The sequence below is a fragment of the Gavialis gangeticus genome, unplaced genomic scaffold (genome assembly GCF_001723915.1).
Source record: "Gavialis gangeticus isolate Ggan-Ray unplaced genomic scaffold, GavGan_comp1, whole genome shotgun sequence".
Lineage (NCBI taxonomy): Eukaryota > Metazoa > Chordata > Crocodylia > Gavialidae > Gavialis > Gavialis gangeticus.
In genome coordinates, this window is record NW_017729016.1 from 14,056,394 (window position 1) to 14,062,737 (window position 6,344).

Below are 6,344 nucleotides of genomic sequence, written 5' to 3' on the forward strand. Positions count from 1 at the left end.
TTTTTTTTTTTTTGAAGTTCAAAAATGAATATGTAGAAAAAATATTTCCATGAGTACTCATGGAAATTCAGAAGGTAAGTTTCCATTCATCTAACTTTCTGTTCCATTTGTGTTTGCTTTCCAAATAATTTGAAAACCACTAGGGGACTCAATATGGTAGGATAGTGGGTAGCAGCAACAGAATTTGCAGATTCTCAGCCCCACACACTATGCACGGCATTTTGTAAACTGCAGACTCTAAAAGAGGATGCAACTAAATGCAAACTGAAAAAGTTTGCATTTTAATTTAATATTTGCAGTTCATCCTGTCCGAGTTAGTTACATTGTGATTGTGCTTTCAAGCCAGTAGCATTTTTGGAGAGATGTTACCAGTTCTATTGTTCATCTCACTTATAGCCCATGTTTCATTTTTTTCAAGGAAAAATCTACTATGCAAAATACTGATTTTCCATGGTGTCTCAATCCCTGCTCAGGAGGGACCAGTGCTGAAAATGCTTCACAAGTGGGAGATGAAGGTACAAATCGCACCTCCATAGATAATGTGGCATAATCACTTAATTTCTCTTCTGGGTGGAATCTAATCATAAACATAGCTAACTACAGATTCTGAGCTTGAATAGACTGTAAAAATCATTAAAAAGACTTAGAAAGATGTTGAAACAGGGAGACAATCTAAACCCATTTACATTCATCACAGTGCTTCACGTTTACTTTACTAGGGCCAGGTTTTCACTTGTAGTAAACTGTGAAGCAATAGTAAAGGCAGCATCTAAATAGATGTTTTTTCTTGCATTGATGGAGGCTGGAGAGCCTGTGCAGTTTCCCCATATGGAACAGATGAAAATACTACATAACATCTTGGAATAGTGTACAATACACATCATACACTGCACATGTGTGGGACTGCACATTTGGTACTGCTAAGCAAGTACTAAATGACTGCTCAGTAGTAGGATTGCACAGTCCCAGCAGCACATCGTTATTTTTACATGCTACGTTAACATAGCAATGAGCTACAGTGACATAGAGCTCATTGCTATGGAGATGTAGCATCGCCATCATGGTCAGTGCCCACTGATGCTATGTCACCATAGCTCGTCACTACAGTGACCTAGCAGCTCATGTAGATATGCCCACTGTGCAGTTTATAGTTCAGGGAGTAATGGCATATACTGAACTCATTTTCCATGAGATAGTGGCTGTTTTCCTTTAAAACCGAAGCAGTATTTTGTATTAATATTTCCTAAGCATTTATTACAAAAAAGATTAATCATTTGGGTTTTGAAAATGAGCCATGCTGCACTTGGTGTTCCTGCTACTGTACTGAACATATGTTTTCTGCTACAGTAGACAGGTGGTACTGTTCTTTATTGAAAATAATTAACACTAAGGCCAAAATGCTTGAATGGTTCATTTTCCTCTTCCCCTTCTGAAAAAAGTAATTAAAAATAATGGACAGGTGTTTACTTTCCATATATGTGTATAGATGCAGTAGTTTAACTGAACGTGTGTTGAACTACCCCTGTATCACTGAAAAGTAATAAATACAAAATGGAATGCATTTTTGCATATGATATGAAACAAGCTAGATGCCTTGATTAGCAAGTAGTATTGGATACACTCTAAGTTTTGGACACAGTCTATTTGCAAATCTACCTACGTAGCCAATATTCCTCTTGTCAAGACAGACAATGGCTCCTTTGGCAGCATTCAACAGGGTCAAACTGACCTTAAGTCTCAGTAGAAGTCTGTCATCAACCATGTGCATTGTTATCTGTACATGTTCGCATCCATATTGTGGGATGTTATGCTTGTTCCCCCCTTAGTGCAGACTGGTGAACTTGGCCAATCCTGAACCTATTTCAAGAGGGCAAACTTGTGTGGAAGGGCAAAACTACAAGAGTGGGCAGTTGGATCAACAACTCTTTTTCTGTCCTTGCTGAAGGCCAATCCTTTTGCTAGCTTAACTATAGGTTGTCCTGGCACAACATGTTGGGCCACAAGGATCATCTCAATGACAACTGAACTGTGTGTGGGTTGGAGAAACATATGGAAAAAGGGCAGATCTGGACTGTCACAAGGTTCATTAGTTTAATATGCATCCTCATGACTTATCTGAGCTTGTGCTATGCTGCTCAGGGCTGACAAGCTTGATGGAGAGTTTTTGACAAGATGCTCAATGCAGTACAATTGCATCTGCAAGGATATTGTATATGATAAATGACACGACATCATGTAGTTAGGTAGCAGCTGGTAAGCATGGATGTTCATAGTGTATGAGTGTATGTACCCCACACAGAGTCAGAGAGTTTACTGAGGTTATTGTCTGTTAATTTTGACAGCTGTTCTCTAAGTGTGAAAGGTCAAAGCTCAATTCAGTGCCACACCAAATTAAATTGGATATGGTTCATATTCCAGCTGCTTCCCATTTGGAATTACATTCAATTCACAGGCAACAGAAGCGTTAAACAAATGGACTATGCTGGACTCTGTTTTGGTTGTGCCTGCTTGCACTATTCAATCAGTTTAGCTTCATAGACCTAGTATTCAAGGCAGAGAACCACCAAGCTTTGGTACTGAGATAGATGTCTTTCTAGCCAAACATCTGTGGTGGAGAAGCTGGATCTGATACCTATTGGGTCACAGCAAGACAAGGGACTAGACTGCAGCATTTCCTGATAAAACATTAATATTCTTTTGCTTATTTTTTTTCCAAGCAGGAGCATCAGGCAGCATTAAATTGATCAGCTTGGTTGATTTGCTGTGTTAGGAACACCCAACAACTCATACTAGTGTAGTAGTGCAACAGTACTATGTTATGGCATACACAATGTATGTTTGGTAGTAGCCATTTTGGAGATAGCTGTGGACTGTTCCTGAAACATCTGTACCCTTCTTCAGATGGGATATGATGCTGTGGGGTGGTCAGTGTTGTATTCCAGGTTATTTTGGTATTTCCTCCATCTTGCTTTTAAAATAAAATCCATATGGTTTATTGATGCTTCCAGTGACCACAAGTAGAAGTTCCACATGGAGGCAATGGTTTGTGCTGGCTGCATCTGAAGTCAAATAGAGTGAGGCAGGAGTTTAATTGAAGATGAAAATTAAATAGACTAGCTAGCACAGGTCAGGTGCATAATGATAAGGTTTGACCTGCTGTGCTGTTTCTGCATATTCTAAGTATGCTCATGCTACTTATATTTGTTCTGGAGTCACCGATTTCAGCACTGTCAGTCGTCTTCTAGTCATCATCAATGTCTATGATGTCCCTCTGGTCTGCAGTATCTAGATCATAAATGCATAACTGCATCCCGGTGCTGAAGTCCCAACAAGGATGGCCAACTCAGGATGTACATGTGGGTCACTTTAATAGCCATTATACAGCTAATGTATCTACGTTAGAACCAAATGCAACTGCAGATCAATTGATGGAGCAGGCATCCAGGATTAATATTGCCCTCATCTGCCATGCCACACACAGCAGCTCATTCAGCCATATGGAAACACAATTATTCCAAGATGGGTGATTTTAACTTACGAGTTATTTTCCTAAAAATCTGAGCTGGTTGACTCATATACAGAGGGAAATACTATTTACCTGAACTATTCCTGATTTGATCATCAGGACTATAACTCTCCTGCTATGCCTATATTTTTCTGTCCCTATTTAGTAGGGCATGAGGGTAAGTATTTCTTCTACCTATAAGTACATAAGGGAATGATTTTCAGTTTTCTTTACCCAGATTTCTTTCAACAGTGGCTAATGGCTTGATGGTGCCTCCATCTTTGGCAGCTCTTAAAAAGGTCCATTTCTGAGACAGACCTGAGCCGACTCCACACTGGACTTTTTTTTAAGGTGCCTCAAAATGGAAACAAAGAATCCTGGTCACTTTTAGAAGTGCAGTTGTCCAACCTGATCTGCCATTGGCAATATCACACAAGGCACCCACTAGGCATTTTAACTGCCTAAAGTGCCTTAGAATAGATGGCCAAGGGATCTTTTTAAAAAGATGTCTAAAAAAATTTTAGGACCCTTCAGGATGAACTAGGGCAACTGGTAACAGATAGGATGGCCAAAGAGGAGCTTCTAAACGATTTCTTTGAATCCATGTCCCTGGACACGAATACATATACACATCCCATTGGGACTTTACGTAAGCCCAGGATAGATACCAACCCACCAACTGTTCATGCTGACCTAGTAAGGGACACCTGGGGGGTTGAATGTATTTAAGTCAACAGGCCCTGATGATCTTCATCCTAGGGTACTTAGGGAATTAACTGGTGTCACAGCGGAGCCACTGGCAACTGTTTGAGCACTCGTGGTGTTCAGGACAGGTCCTGGATGATTGGAAAAGAGCCAGTGTGGTCCCTATTTTCAAGAAGGGGAGGAAGGAGGAACTGGGTAACTATAGGCTGGTGAGCCTCACCTCTATCCTTGGCAGGACCTTTGAGAAAATTGTTAAGGATCACATTTGTGGGGGACAAGCTGGTAAAATAATGCTAAGGGGCAATCAGCATGGGTTCATAGCAGGCAGATCCTGCCCGATTAACCTGGTTTCATTTTATGACCAGGTCACAAAATGATCAGATGAAGGAATAGAGGTAGATGCTATTTACTTAGATTTTAAAAAGGCCTTTGACACAGTGTCACACCCCATTCTTATAAGTAAAATAAACACATGCAATGTAGATTATTACACAGTCCAGTGGGTAAAAAATTGGCTTATGGGATGCGCCCAGAGAGTGGTCATGGACAGGGTGGTCTCTACCTGGAGAAATGTCAGCAGTGGAGTCCCCCAAGGCTCTTTCCTAGGACTGGTATTATTCAATATCTTCATTAGTGACTTGAACAAGAGAGTAGAAAGCACCCTGTCCAAGTCTGTTGATGACACCAAGATATGGGGGAGGTAAACAAACTATAGAGCAGGGAGAAAATCCAGGCTGATTTCGATAGGCTGGGGAAATGGGCCAAACAGAATAGGATGCAGCTTAACAAGGATAAGTGTCATGTGTTGCACCTGGGGAGGAAGAATCATCAACACTCCTACAGCCTGGGAGGTACCACTCTATGTAGCACAACTGCGGAAAGGGATCTCAGGGTCATAATTGGCTCCAAAATGAACATGAGTCACCAGTGTGATGAGGTAATAAGCAAAGCTAACCACACCCCTTCTTGCATAAGTAGGTGCATCACAAACAGGTCCAGAGAGGTGATACTTCTCCTCTATGTGGCATTGGTCAGGCCGCAGATGGTGCACTGCATCCAGTTTTGGGCACCGCACTTCAGGAAGGATGCGGATGGCCTAGAGAGGGTTCAGAGGGAGGCCACTTCTCTGGTTAACGGCCTACAAAAAAATCCCTACTACTCAAAGCAAAATTTATTCTTTCCAATAATCCTTCACCCAATCCAAGTCTCATTATACCTCCTTTCTGCTAAAATAGCAATAATTTAAAAAACACTCTTTCTCCTGAAGCCAATAAAGATCATTCGTATACTGTCAAAGCAAAGCATGATTTTTCTGGGTGCTACAATGAAGAGAAAAAACAGTGAACAACACAGTTGTAGTAACGAGTAATAAGCAAAGCAGTAAAGGAATGTTACAGATTGTGTTTGTATTTCTTTGTACTTAACAAGGATCTTTATGTCCTTTGATTTACAAAAACAAACTAATGACAAAGCAGAAAGTCAGCAAAATGCCCAGTTAATTACGCATTATCTCACAATCTGAAACACTTGGAGATCATTTGCAGACAAAATTGAAACAGTATTTTAAATACACATGTGGCTTATGGAGAATGAGATTAAGATCTCAGTCGAATTAATGAATCCCAGATTTATTCAAGATTAGTCACTCACAAAAATATGAAAAGCCATCCCAAATACAGAGAAGTCAATAAAAGAATATGATCAGACAGACTAAACCTCTGAAAGGACTGATGATGATTCAAAAAGCTTTTTTTAATACTGTGATAATTTATGTTTTTGGACAGGTCAAAGCAAGATGAAAGGCCTGTACCTTCATAAAATAAATGGTCAAAGCAGACAGAAAATAAACACGAGTATAATGTATAGCATGATAGCAATATTAATGCGGTCACTAAAACAATTAATTATTTTCACGGCTGTGTAATTTTCAAACTGAATTTTTAAATGCTTTATTAGTGCCACTGTTCTTAAGATTTATTCCCCATTACAAAGTCCAATTTTAGGGTTTAATTTCAAACCATTTTAAACTGAGCGCATAAGCCGTTAAGGCAGAAAGCAGTTTTGTCGAATTATAAAAATGGCTTAAATGGTTTTTAAAAAGTTATTTGCCTTCCAAAAAAAAAAAAAAACCCCC

General features: G+C 39.8%; 1 long non-coding RNA gene across 1 annotated transcript in view; it reads right to left on the bottom strand.

Moving 5' to 3' along the window:
• Positions 1–1,349: 1,349 nt before the first annotated feature.
• The window catches only part of LOC109294502, a 17,365-nt gene continuing 12,370 nt past the window's right edge, over positions 1,350–6,344 (bottom strand). Inside the window, exon 2 of the long non-coding RNA XR_002096536.1 lies at positions 1,350–3,059. This is a non-coding gene — a long non-coding RNA (uncharacterized LOC109294502). The remainder of the gene's footprint in view (positions 3,060–6,344) is intronic.